This window comes from Natator depressus, chromosome 18, assembly GCF_965152275.1.
Source record: "Natator depressus isolate rNatDep1 chromosome 18, rNatDep2.hap1, whole genome shotgun sequence".
Classification (NCBI taxonomy): Eukaryota; Metazoa; Chordata; order Testudines; family Cheloniidae; genus Natator; species Natator depressus.
In genome coordinates, this window is record NC_134251.1 from 16,810,378 (window position 1) to 16,823,774 (window position 13,397).

The 13,397-nt window shown below is 46.6% G+C and overlaps 1 long non-coding RNA gene and 1 pseudogene across 1 annotated transcript; one reads left to right on the forward strand and one right to left on the reverse strand.

The window, feature by feature from the left end:
* Positions 1–22: 22 nt before the first annotated feature.
* On the forward strand, positions 23–12,824 carry LOC142000682 (uncharacterized). Its single transcript, XR_012642306.1, has 4 exons — positions 23–106; positions 6,277–6,522; positions 6,951–7,046; positions 12,006–12,824. It is a non-coding gene; the product is annotated as an uncharacterized LOC142000682 (long non-coding RNA).
* On the reverse strand, positions 830–1,964 carry LOC142000680 (actin-related protein T2-like; annotated as a pseudogene).
* Positions 12,825–13,397: the final 573 nt, after the last annotated feature.

Below are 13,397 nucleotides of genomic sequence, written 5' to 3' on the forward strand. Positions count from 1 at the left end.
CAGGGGAGGAGGCAGAGAATGTGCTTCAGAGCGAATTGCCTTTTGGACATCGGTTCGAATCCCACCCAGGCTCTCAGACATAAAAGCCAGGCACACTTTGGAGCTGGTGAGAAATGAGTTTGCCTAGTCCCTAAAGGGTAGGTGATACCATCAGAAAAGCCTCTGGCACTAAGTGACAGTCTCAGCCGGGAAACTCTCTAGAACTGACTTTCTTATAGAAAAAGGCCCTGATTCGCCATTGCCCTGACCCTCATGCAGCCATTTAAATTTACAATCTTAATACTGAGGCATTTGGCACACATTTGGCATGGACACAAATGATTACACAGAGTGCAAAACCAGGGGCAGGGAGGGGGAACAAGAAGGTGGTGGGATAATTCTTACCTGACAATTGTAGTGATCAGTTTATCCCCCAGAGCATCCTTTTTTTAGGCTATAATAACTACTAATACCATAGATTCCAAGATGATGAGCACCTTATAAATACCACAGAGAGATAAGGTAAGTGAGGTAATATCTTTGATTGGTGAAAGAGACAAGCTTCTGAGCTACACAGAGCTCTTCTTCAGGTCCTGTAGCTCTGTGTAACTCGAAAGCTTGTCTCTCTCACTGTCAGAAGTTGGTCCAATAAAAGATAGTACCTCAACCGCCTTGTCTCTCTAATATTCTGGGACCAACACAGCCACAACAACACTGCAAAGATCATTTAATGCACTTTTTCACTTTTATTCAATCACCATCACGGGACAACTTTTTTTTCCAGTTAAGTCTTCAATGCAATTCTCAATGGTAGCTGACACAATTCAATCCTGACCTGAGTTCAATCCTCTTAAAAGCATTTTCTGTGCACAACAGAAGGTCCTTATTCTTTGTAGTCCCAAACAGTGATCCACATTGGCATGAAGGATGCCAGGTAAGTAATGATGGAAGCTCCCATCCACACAGAGCACTTCCTGTCTGGTGGGGCTACAATCCTCACATGAACTGCTTTACGGACTTGCTGCTCTATCTCTTTAAACAGCCTCTCATTTAGTCCCTGAAAAAGGGATGAGCCACCAGCCAATACCACATTGCCATACAGATGCAGGCAAATATCCCCATCACGCTTTGTAACGCTGTTGGAAATCAGAGTATGAAGCTCTGGGTGTATCAATGCCAATGCTATGTGAAAAGATTTTCTGGTGCTCTGCAGAGGTGAAGACCAATTTTGATGGCATTTCCATCAGGAAGTTTATAATCTCTCAGGACCTCCTCTGACTTCTTCTTAATCTCTTGGCTGGGGTCTAAAGTCACATAGCAGGACTTCTCCTTGATATCTGACAGTTCACCATATTTCTCTTAGCCCTGCTCATGAGAGAACAGCCACTTGTCGAGAGGAGCCTCATGAGGTATTCAGTAATATCCCTGCCTGCAACATCCAGCCTGGAAACAGCATGAGGTAAGCAGTGTCCTTCATAGATGGGCACTGCATGGGTAACTCCATCTCCACTGTCCATTACCATTCCAGTGGTATGAGCCGATGCATACAATACCAATTTCGCCTGGACAGATAGATACAGACCTGGTACCATAAAATGCTCAAACATCAGCTCAGTTATTTTTTCTCGATTGTGAAGGGGATTCAGAGGGGGCTCGCTCTTTAGCACTGGCCTCTCGCTAGCATCTGTTCTAAGCTCACGCTCCTAGATGTTTCTCCAGAGCTTCTCCACGTCATCTCAAGATGCAGCCCTGCCATGGTCAATAGGATATTTCGAAGATAAGGCCCCCCAACTTGGACAGGCCTTCTTCTCCAACATAGTATTCCTCCTGACCATCTCCAGGCACAGCTGCTTTCACTTTAGGGTGACCAACCACTGAAATAATGACAGATCTTGGTGTCATCTCTCCTGCAATGCCAGCTTTACATGACCGGATCCAATGTCAAAAATCACAGCTCAGGTTTGTAAGATTTTTGAATCAAACATTACAGCAGGAAGAGAGAATGAAGCTGCTGAGGTTGGCGCTGGGGCTTGGTTTTGGTTTTTTGGAAATTTAGTGAAGTTAGAATGTTCAGGGATAAATATTCTAGATTCCTGAGGTCACAAAACAATAATAACAACACTAGATTTTGATAGTGCATTCCATCCAAGGATCCCGAAGCTCTTTACAAAAGTAGGAAAATATTATCCCCATTTTACAGATGGAAAATCAAGGAACAGAGAGGTTAAGTAACTTACCTGAGGTCACAAAGGATACTAGAGACAGATCTAGGGGTAGAGCCCATGGTTCCAGTCCTCTACTCTGATCACTAGACCATCTGCCCTTCCCAAATCAGGAACAGAACCTTGTTCAGAAATATGCTGTAGCTCAGCCACAAATTATGGGCTTCATGTGGGAATTATTGTGTCAAATTCTCTGGCCGGTATTATACAGGAGTTGACTAGATGATCATTAATGGTCTCCTTTGACCATCTATGAAGCTAGAGTCCTGATACCCAGGTGCCTGCAGTGACTATGTTGCCTCCCAGACAATCCAAAAAGATAAGCATGAATTTGAAAACTTTTCCAGACTGCTCATGGCAGAGTCTATATCTGACACAGCTGCAGCTATCTGCTTTTGCCTCTTGAGGGTCCTTATCCAAGCAAAGGTGCCGGGGGCAACAGAGGTACATTGACAATAAATTAAAGCCAGGTCAGCAAAATTGGCATGGATGGGCATTTAAAGATGGAGGCCCAAATGAACTGGGTTGCTCTGTAATAGAGTTCAGCTTGGACTGTGGGAGGACTGAGCTGCGGGAGCATGGCCCCTCAGACCAGACTGAACGTAACTCCTGCTGGGTTTATCCCACTCCTATATCAGGCCTTTGTTCTGCAAAGAGATGTGCATGGATTTAAGGCTCCTTCTGCACGGAGCTGTGTGGAAGACCCAGTGGTTTGTCTAATTTAAGTAAATCCAAAAAAACACCTGCTCTTATAATCGTTCAACTTGTAAGTAGAGTAGTTCTTTGTACAAACATAAGAATAGCCACACTGGGTCAGACAATTGTCCATCTAGCCCAGTATCCTGTCTCTGACAGTGGCCAGAGGGACTGAACAGAACAGGGTAATTTTGAGTGATCCATCCCCTGTCCTCCAGACCCAGCTTCTGGTAGTTGGAGGTTTAGGGACACCCAGAGCATGTGGTTGTGTCTCTGACCATCTTGGCTAATAGCCATTGATGGAACTATGCTCCATGAATTTATCTCATTCTTTTTTGAGCCCAGTTATACTTTTGGCGTTCACAACATCCCCTGGCAATGAGTTCCAAAGGTTGGCTCTGTGAAGATGTACTTTCTTTTGTTTATTTTAAATCTGCTGCCTATTACAGAGCAGTTCAGCTGTATTCACCTCTTGGATCAGATCCTGTACTCCACTTAGGACTTCTCTCCAGTTGTGGGTTCCAGGACTAGGTGCCTCAAGGAGGAGTCATTTAATGTGTCTAGAAATTTCATCTCTGCATCCCTTCCTGAGGTGACATGTTCCCAGTCAAAATGAGGATAGTTGAAATCCCCCATTATTATTGCGTTTTCTGCCTTTGTAGCCTCTCTAATCTCCCTGAGCATTTCACAATCACAGTCACCACCCTGGTCTGGTGGTTGCTAGTATGTTCTTACTACTATCCTCTTAGCCAAGCATGGAATTTCTATCCCTACAGAGTCTATGGTATTGTTTGATTCATTTAAGATTTTTACTGTATTGGACTTTATGCTTTCTTACTCATATAGAGCCACTCCCCTACCAGCACTACCTACTCTGTCATTCCTATATATTTTGTACCCTGGTATTTCCACATCCCGCTGATTATCCTCATTCCACCAAGTTTCTGTGATGCCTATTATATCAATATGCTCATTTAATGCCAGGCACTCTAGTCCACCCATCTTAGTAGTTAGACTTCTAGCATTTGTATATCAGCACTTGTCCATTTGTCTATATTCAATTGCTTGCCTTCATGAGTTGTGTTTAAATGACTGTTCCTCACTAACTGTAATTTACCAACTTCTTTTCAATCCTCTTTACTAGGCAATAGACTTCCCCCTTTAAAAAAAAAAAGGAGGACTTGTGGCAGCTTAGAGACTAACAAATTTATTAGAGCATAAACTTTCGTGAGCTACAGCTCACTTCATCGGATGCATACGGTGGAAAATACAGTGGGGAGATTTTATATTCACAGAGAACATGAAACAATGGGTGTTACCATACAGACTGTAACAAGAGTGATCAGGAAAGGTGAGCTATTACCCGCAGGAGGGTGGGGGGGAACCTTTTGTAGTGATAATCAAGGTGGGCCATTTCCAGCACTTGACAAGAACAGTAGGGGGGGAATAAACAAGGGAAAATAGTTTTACTTTGTGTAATGACACATCCACTCCCAGTCTTTATTCAAGCCTAAGTTAATAGTATCCAGTTTGCAAATTAATTCCAATTCAATTCCAATGCTACTCTTCCCCCTTTAATAAATTCATCCCTAAGGGATGCCTCCGCTCAGATCGTGTGACCATCCACATCTGCCAGCTTTCCCCAATCCCTTAGTTTAAAACAATCCTTTCCAACTTTTTCAATTTTACACTCCAACCATCTGGTTCCATTTTGGGTTAGGTGCAGCCCATCCTTCCTGCATAGGCTCTTCCTTTCCCCAAAGGTTCCCCAGTTCCCAGTAAACCTAAAACCCTCCTCCCTACAACATCTTTATGCCCTCCAAGTCTGCGATTCTGAGTCCAGATAGGTACTGAAATCCCTAAGATCAGTCTTCTTGTCTTGTCATAGATCTGCCTTATTTGTGCAAACATTTGTTGATTTGGCTTTTAATTAGCATATACACAACAAGAATAATAAGAACAAAGCCATTTCAAGCTCCATTAGAAACACAAGTGGGAGATAATCTGTATATAAGTCTTTGCCAAAAGGAAAAAGGACAACATCAGTGAAGGAGACTTTGGGGTAGATTTTCATAAATGGGAATTGAGTGCCTAAGTGCCATTTGAGCCTTGAAAAAAATCTACTCTTTTGATTTTAATTGTCTATACAAGTATTAAAAAACAAAAGAACACAAACTTTTTTTGAAGTGATGGATTGCATGCTTTCCAATTTAAAGGGACTCTCTTTCAGGCAACTGGTGATTTTTATAAGACCTGAACAAACCTAGTATGAAAATAAATATTTAATTATTCAAAGTTTTTATTTAAAACTTCCTCTGCAGCCCCGATGCATCTGAAGAAGTGGGTTTTTTCCCCACAAAAGCTTATGCCCAAATAAATCTGTTAGTCTTTAAGATGCCACCAGTCTCCTCATTGTTTTTGGGGATACAGACGAACACAGCCACCCCTCTGATACTCTGCAGCCTAGGACATTATGGTGAGTGCTTGAAAATCAGAAAGTTAAACTGACGAGAACTGCTCCTGCTTGTTTACAAAAGAAAACGTCTTCTTTTGGCTTTATGACTCTTGCTTCTGCTTGATTTTTTTAAATCCAAAAAGGTCAGCAATTTATTGAAAGGGCTAAAAGCAAGTAGAAGTCTCCTTGATGTAGAAGTGCTACCTCAGTAGTCCCAGGGAGGGGTGTTTTTCATCTTTATGGGTGTGGCCTTTTTTTATTTCTTCTCCATCAGCATCCTTAAGACTCTGGAGTCAGACAACTCTTTTTCAGCATTCGGTCACGTCAGCAGCTTGGGTAATGCTGATGAGGCTTCGGAGGGAGAGAGAAGCTGATTCCTTCTTATTGGAAAGTGCTCTTCCGAAGAAATCCACATGCATTTCCTTCTCTGCATTTGTCCTCCCTTGCTAGGAAGAACTCATGCCCTAGGCCAGCAGCTATGGCATCACTGCTGTTTGAAGCACACAGGCAGGGTGGTACAATCAGATCCCCTCCTACCCAGATATGTGTGAGTTTAGCTCTTACCTAATATCTGGGTAGGAGGGGGTGTCAGAGCAGGGGGGACGGGACTTCCACAGCAGGAAGAGTAAGGGAGCGGCTCCAGCCCATAAAACTCTGGGTAACCCCTGTTAACCTTGTTATGACTGTTTTCATTGTGCACGTGGAAGCATTGGCTTGTGGTCAGAGCAGGGCTCGAGGAGCCAAGATTCCTGGGTTTGTTTCTGGCTCTGCCACTGATTCACAGTGGGACCTTGTGCAAGTCCCTTTCTCTCTCGGGGGTGGGGGAGGTGCGGGGGTGGCCATACGTGTATGATTTGAGCCTGAGCCACAAAGTTCAGGGTGTTTAGAGTTGGAGTTTTTGCTCAGCCTATTATCTATTGACAGGTCTATGACAGCAGAGATCTATGGTACCTTTAAAGCCACAGTCGATCTAAAAATCCCTCTAGAGCCTGTGTCTGAAGCTCAGTGCATTTGTCTGGATCTGAGATGCTGCCATCTGACTACAAGGGTTTCGCAAAGGAGAACCTGTGATGAGAGCTGCTTGGGAATGCATGTGCCATCACCAGCCAAGTTACAACAAAGGGAAGACTTCGATGGATAGCAGCATAAGATGTCCTCAAGGCAAGCTGGGTATAAACAGGTTTCCCTTTATCCCTCACTTTTCTGACTTATCTGATCAGCACTGTCGATATGCTGGAGCCGGAATCGCTAGGAAGTGTGGCCATCAGTTTAATTCTGGCCATTACATTGTTCCCAGCTCCCATCCGACTCTGACAGATGCAGCCACATTTAAATCATTGAGGAAGCACACTCTGGCACTGTCTAATCACACTGGGGGGTGGGCACAACCACCGCCCCCCAGTCCAGAGCTCCAGAATGGTGCTAGTCGAAGACTGCTGCTGTCTCACTGAGTACAAACAGATGCCGTGGCTGGCGCTGGCATCATTATTACACCGAATCATCGGTTTGAAGGGTTAGTGTGGCTCTCTCTCATCACCCGTTCACTGAGCAGATGTTCTTCCACCGCTCACTCCAGGGCCTGCCTCTTTATATTCCAGGCACACAATCCCAGAGGCCGTATGAGAGCTTCTTGGAGAGCAAACGGACGGCCCACCCAAACCCCGCCTGGAACAAGCCTGCAAGGAGGAGTCAAGGTCAGCATTATGAGGGCATGTGATAGGACAGAGGCCTGAGCCTGTAATCCTTCATTATGGGAGTAACCCTTTCTCATGCAGGGCTGCCATAGTCCTGCATCAGGGTGAATGGAGGAGGAAGCATTACTCAAGTTAAATGATACAGAGAAAGTAAGAGTCCTAGCAGGTCCATAGCAATCTACCCACTCTCAGGGCAGGACTCGGCCCTTTCAGGGGAGATGCGCTTTAATCCCCGTGGCAGCTGAAAGTCTCAGCTTACAGCTAGCTACTCTTTGGGAGCAATAGAAAGTAGGGTCTAAGTCAGAGCAGCCCTAAGGATGCTCTAATATGTGATGGGAACTTGGCAGGCCCCTGTATTGCCCTAGGTATATGCTGCCCAAAGGTGCCTTCAAGCCATCTGAACCCCTCTTCCCCCCCCCCCCCGCCCCGCACTTTACTCTGTGCACTGGAGTGAAGTAACTGAGAATCAGGCTCATCGTGTCTCCCACGCCTCATCTCTGTCCCAGTCAAGCTAGATGTATTCAGGAACTCTTAACCTCTCTCCCAACTCAGTCCCCAAGCTCCTCACTCATTATTGTCCGAAACCCCACCTCCAACCTGTCACCATCATCCTGGCTGCCAGGACAGAATACAGGTAAATCCAACCAGCCAACAGGAGACTCCTGTGTCTGCCTCTCTCCGCAGCAAGCTGCAGGTCGGCCAAGGTGGGATTTAAATCCATGCGTTCTCTTGGCCTGGGGTAGGAGAGCGGGCTGCGTGAAATTCACAGCTAGATGGGAGAAAGGCAGAGGAACCAAAACTGCTCTTCCAACATATTGCGGTTCCTCAGCGAACTGCCTGCCAGGGCCGGGGGGGAGGCAGCTCCCCCGGTGAGTTCTGCATTCCTGAGATAGGAAGCAGACAAGGGCTGGGCTGCAGTCAGCAACTTCCTCCTCTGCGCGGGGTGGAGGCAGGCACTTCATGGCCAACAGCTTTGTTTCCAGTTTAGAAAGAGGGCAAAGCTGTGCATGATCAAGTCCTGCAGCTCACATCTAAACCCAGGGACAAGATGCCAGAAAGGCCACATTTAGCCCCGAGAAGGGTGATTAAATAGGGGTACCACGGCCCCGCTGCAAGCCAGGATTTGATGGGGCCGTTGGTCCCAATTCCTTCCTCCCTTTGAAACCTCTCACTGACTTCGGTAGCAGCAGGAGGGGGATGGATGTATACAAATGCATAGCCAAGAAGTGTTGTTAGTGTGTCAGATGCTTTGATTCAGAAAGCACGTCATGCTTCAATCCACTAACCCTGAGCACCTTTAGCAAGAGAGTCTTTAGCATGTCAAGAGCACCTTCATACAGGCAGATCTCAAAGCATTTTGAAAATAATAGACAATAAAATGGCTGACCCTCATGTGACAGACAAGGAAAATGATGCACAGAAAGGTTGGAACTCACCCAGGGAATAGGAACCATGCTTTCCTGATGCCGGCTCCCCAGCTCTGACCACTAGACCACACATTCTCCTTCAGGTGCTTGGCAAAAAGGGGGCCATCCAGCCCAGTGGTGATGGGAAGCAGAAGAGCCTTGTCTTAAAATGCAGAAATCCTGCTCCCATTTTCTCTCCCAGTTCATATTTGCCAGCTGAAAACCTGCAAGGAACAGCTTTGAAACAAAGAGAAATAAATCACCATCAGGAGTGCTTGATGGATTAACTTTGTGAGCGAGCAATAAACCCTGTCTCTGAGCTGCCAAGGCAGCCTTCAGCTTCATGCCCAGAGAAGGCCAGCGTTTTGCGGACCGCTGCCAGGCAGATGAATGCGTAGGGTATGTCTTGCGACCGTGGGAAGCAGTTCCTCACCTGCAATCCAACGGGCATTGCAGCTCCTGTATTTCAAGTTCCAGCAAACTCCAAAAGAGATAGAGGCTGAATTTCACTTGGCTTTGCCTGGAAATCTTGAAATTCCAGAGCCTGTGGTCACCCTGAGACTTGGGATCCAGGCTCCCCCCGGAAACTCAGACCACCCCAAATGATTCACAAGCCTGTGCCAAACTCACCAGGAAGCTCGTTTAATTTGTCAGTTGGTTGCACAATTCAAATCCGCTGAGTTTCACCTGGTGTCACGGACCCAATCGAGAGTTGGAAAAGATACACAGTTTGGCTGGGTCATGCCACCAACCTTTTGCTGCAGTACGCAGAGCAGTTCTAGAGTCTCCCAAAGGTTAGTCAAAAGCCAGCCTGAGCTCAGCGATGCTCCAGTCCTGCTTGTGCTGAATTTCAGCCCTCAAGGCAACGATCCTCCAGCACCGCAGTTCTCAACCTTTTCCAGACTAGGATTCCCCAGAACTTTCACCCCCATCTAGCCAGGCCCCCGGTTAGCAATATGGGAAGGGCTGGGTAGTCGTGGCCCCCAGGTTGAGTACGGCTGCTACTCTAGCTGATTTCTCAGCAGAGGAGGCAGGAGGAGAAATGTGCATCACCTGTTGGACTTTTTAAATGGGAAATCATGGGATGGATCCAAACAGACCTCAGCACTCATTAGCCACTGTGTGATCCCCTCCGCTTTTCACATAATCCCAATTGTTCCCCCGTCTATAACACACCCCCTTTCTTTCTCTTAAGCTGTTCTTCACCTCCATTGCTCATAACATCCTGGGCGGGGCCATGCAGCCCGAGTCTCCCAAACCAGCAGGTGACAAGTTCCTCATTAATTACAGCACTTTTCAGCCTTAAAAAAACCAACCCCAAACCTTAGCTTGATGGCTCCCCAGCAGTGCCGCCAGCAGAGATGCGGTTTCAGTGGAGGGCACCAGGGCCTTGCATTGGACAATGCCAGTGGGAATGCGGTGAGCAAAGAGATTTAATAGGCACAAGTAGCTGAAGTTAAGGGCAGAAATGAAATCAGCTGGCTGTAATCTTGATCAATGTCTGCAATTAGATGGCAGTGGCACACACAGACGCTGCCATCTGGCGAGAACACAAATGCTAACCTAATGAGGGGTTTTCATCCACAATTAAAAAGGAACTGACTCCAGAGTTGTTTGGAAGAATTTCTGCTTTCCCAAATGTGTGTATATATATCATCGAGAGAAAACAAATGGCAAGCTCTTGAGAAGCTCTTAAGGAGTCGCTAATTCCTTTCATAACCTCCTCAAGGCATTCAAAAGCTACTGGAGCTTAATCAAGCACCTCTCTTGACCGCAGCTGTTTGTTTAGCTGTTCACACAGAAGGCAGGAGGATGGGTGTTACCTGAGGGTGGATTGTCTCTGGACAGCTGAGTGGGGCCAAGCTGCAACACCAAGGAAGCTCTAAGTATGACACAAAAAGAAAAGGAGGACTTGTGGCATCTTAGAGACTAACCAATTTATTTGAGCATAAGCTTTCATGAGCTACAGCTCACTTCATCGGAGGCATTCAGTGGAAAATACAGTGGGAGATTTATATACATAGAGAACATGAAACAATGGGTGTTACCAAACACGCTGTAAGGAGAGTGATCAGGTAAGGTGAGCTATTATACCGGAAACCTACTGACTGCTATGCCTACCTACATGCCTCCAGCTTTCATCCAGAGCACACCACACGATCCATTGTCTACAGCCAAGCTCTGCGATACAACCGCATTTGCTCCAACCCCTCAGACAGAGACAAACACCTACAAGATCTCTATCAAGCATTCTTACAACTACAATACCCACCTGCGGAAGTGAAGAAACAGATTGACAGAGCCAGAAGAGTACCCAGAAGTCATCTACTACAGGACAGGCCTAACAAAGAAAATAACAGAACGCCACTAGCCGTCACCTTCAGCCCCCAACTAAAACCTCTCCAATGCATCATCAAAGATCTACAACCTATCCTGAAGGACGACCCATCACTCTCACAGATCTTGGGAGACAGGCCAGTCCTTGCTTACAGACAGCCCCCAACCTGAAGCAAATACCCACCAGCAACCACACACCACACAACAGAACCACTAACCCAGGAACCTATCCTTGCAACAAAGCCCGCTGCCAACTGTGTCCACGTATCTATTCAGGGGACACCATCATAGGGCCTATTCACATCAGCCACACTATCAGAGGCTCGTTCACCTGCACATCTACCAATGTGATATATGCCATCATGTGCCAGCAATGCCCCTCTGCCATGTACATTGGTCAAACTGGACAGTCTCTACGTAAAAGAATAAATGGACACAAATCAGACGTCAAGAATTATAACATTCAAAAACCAGTCGGAGAACACTTCAATCTCTTTGGTCACTCGATTACAGACCTAAAAGTTTCAATTCTTCAACAAAAAAACTTCAGAAACAGACTCCAACGAGAGACTGCTGAATTGGAATTAATTTGCAGACTGGATACAATTAACTTAGGCTTGAATAAAGACTGGGAGTGGATGGGTCATTGCATAAAGTAAAACTATTTCCCCATGTTTATTCCTCTCCCTCCCCCCCCCACTGTTCCTCAGATGTTCTTGTCAACTGCTGGAAATGGCCCACCTTGATTATCACTACAAAAGGTCCCCCGTGGCCCCCTCCCCCCGCTCTCCTGCTGGTAATAGCTCACCTTACCTGATCACTCTCGTTACAGTGTGTATAGTAACACCCATTGTTTCATGTTCTCTATGTATATAAATCTCCCCACTGTATTTTCCACTGTGTGCATCTGATGAAGTGAGCTGTAGCTCACGAAAGCTTATGCTCAAATAAATTTGTTAGTCTCTAAGGTGCCACAAGTCCTCCTTTTCTTTTTGCGGATACAGATTAACACGGCTGCTACTCTGAAATCTAAGTATGACAGCAACCCAACTGGAATTTAGCAAGCAGCTCTGCCAGAGGATTCTCTGATGCAATCAGATCTCGATGGGTTGGGTTGGGCAGGTTAGTCCTAGGAGGGACGGGAGAAACCCCATGCAACCAGAGTTCTATGTGAAGTGTAGTTGCTGATGATTCAAAGGTGATGTCTTTATTCCAGCTCCTGCCATCCAGCCTTCAACCTAACATTTGATGCAGCAAAGCACACCCCTGCCTTGGGCCGCTCCTTCTGCTCTGGAGTTCTATTCACGGAGTTTGTTGACACATATTTATGCACCAAGCGGCCCTCTCCTCCCCTCTCCTCGCTTATCCATCCAGAGATGGGCCCAAGCCACAAGCTGAGATCCAGATCCAAACTTTGCTCCAGCCAGAGGCTGTCCAGATTTGGGGGTTAGTTTGGCCCACTGTGGAGAGAAGAGGCAGATGTGAAATTTTGAATCTGAATCTGAACTTCACCAAAGTCTGGAGTGGGGAATCAGGTCACTTCCCAGAGTTCGGTTTAGCCCATCATCTAGACATAGGGACCGTGGCTTGGACTCGTCTAAAGGTTGGTTGGGTCTGGATCCCTGTTTTTGATTCAAATCCATCTCTGGACTCTCCAGGAAGGATTTGGAATAGATGCAATTTCTGCTTGCTTGTGCACTCAAATAAAGGCTGTTGCTGAATCAATTTAATGCATTCTTCCAGCTGCCAAGACCGACACGCCACCTATGGTCAAGCCTCCCCACCATCCCCCAGCTATGGCCATGCCTTCTGAGCCAGGTGGAGGCAAATCCAGAGCAGAATGTCACTCACAATCCCTTCTCCAGGAAAGATCATTAGTAGATACTGCTCAGCTGGGGAGAACATCCAGGCAAAGTCCAATCCACCCTCCACAGCCTGGGCCTCACTGGCCTCTTCCTTAGGCAGACTCCTTCCATTTAGGGGAACGGTCTCACTCCTGATCCACAAAATCATCATGCCTAGAGTGAAAGGAGCCAGCCCATCATCAGAAGCCATTCGCAGCTTGCCCTCTTGTGACCAGATGCTGCCACTGCAACAAGGTTTGCTGCAGATGTAGCAGAGAATACCAAATTGGTCTCTTCGGGCCCTGCAGGGACCGTGTGGAGGAGCCAGGGGAAAGGTTCAGCCTCCATCGTCAGACTGTCCCTGCTGACTCTACTGTGCCTGCCCAGAGTGATGTCAGTTAGCTCCAGTTATCATGGTGGGGATGGTGCAATGCGGACATCTGGGATGCTAGGATTAGGAAAATGGGGGAACCCCTCCCTGGACAAGAACAGTGAGCTTCCTTAGGAAAGGACAAGGAACCACAGGTCCCGTGTTTGTAATTCGGCAAGGGACAGAGAAGCGGCTAGAAGTGGCACCAGCAGGACAGCATCTGGGCTTTTATAGACCTAGAAAAGTCATACGATAAAAGGGAGAGCATGATGCTCAGGCCGGTGCTGAGGACAGGGGGAGTGTCTGAGGATTTAATAACTCTGGTGAATGCATGACACACCTCTTAGAACGGTGATCCAAAGACCAACAAGTCCCTTCCCTTTTCGAACGACAA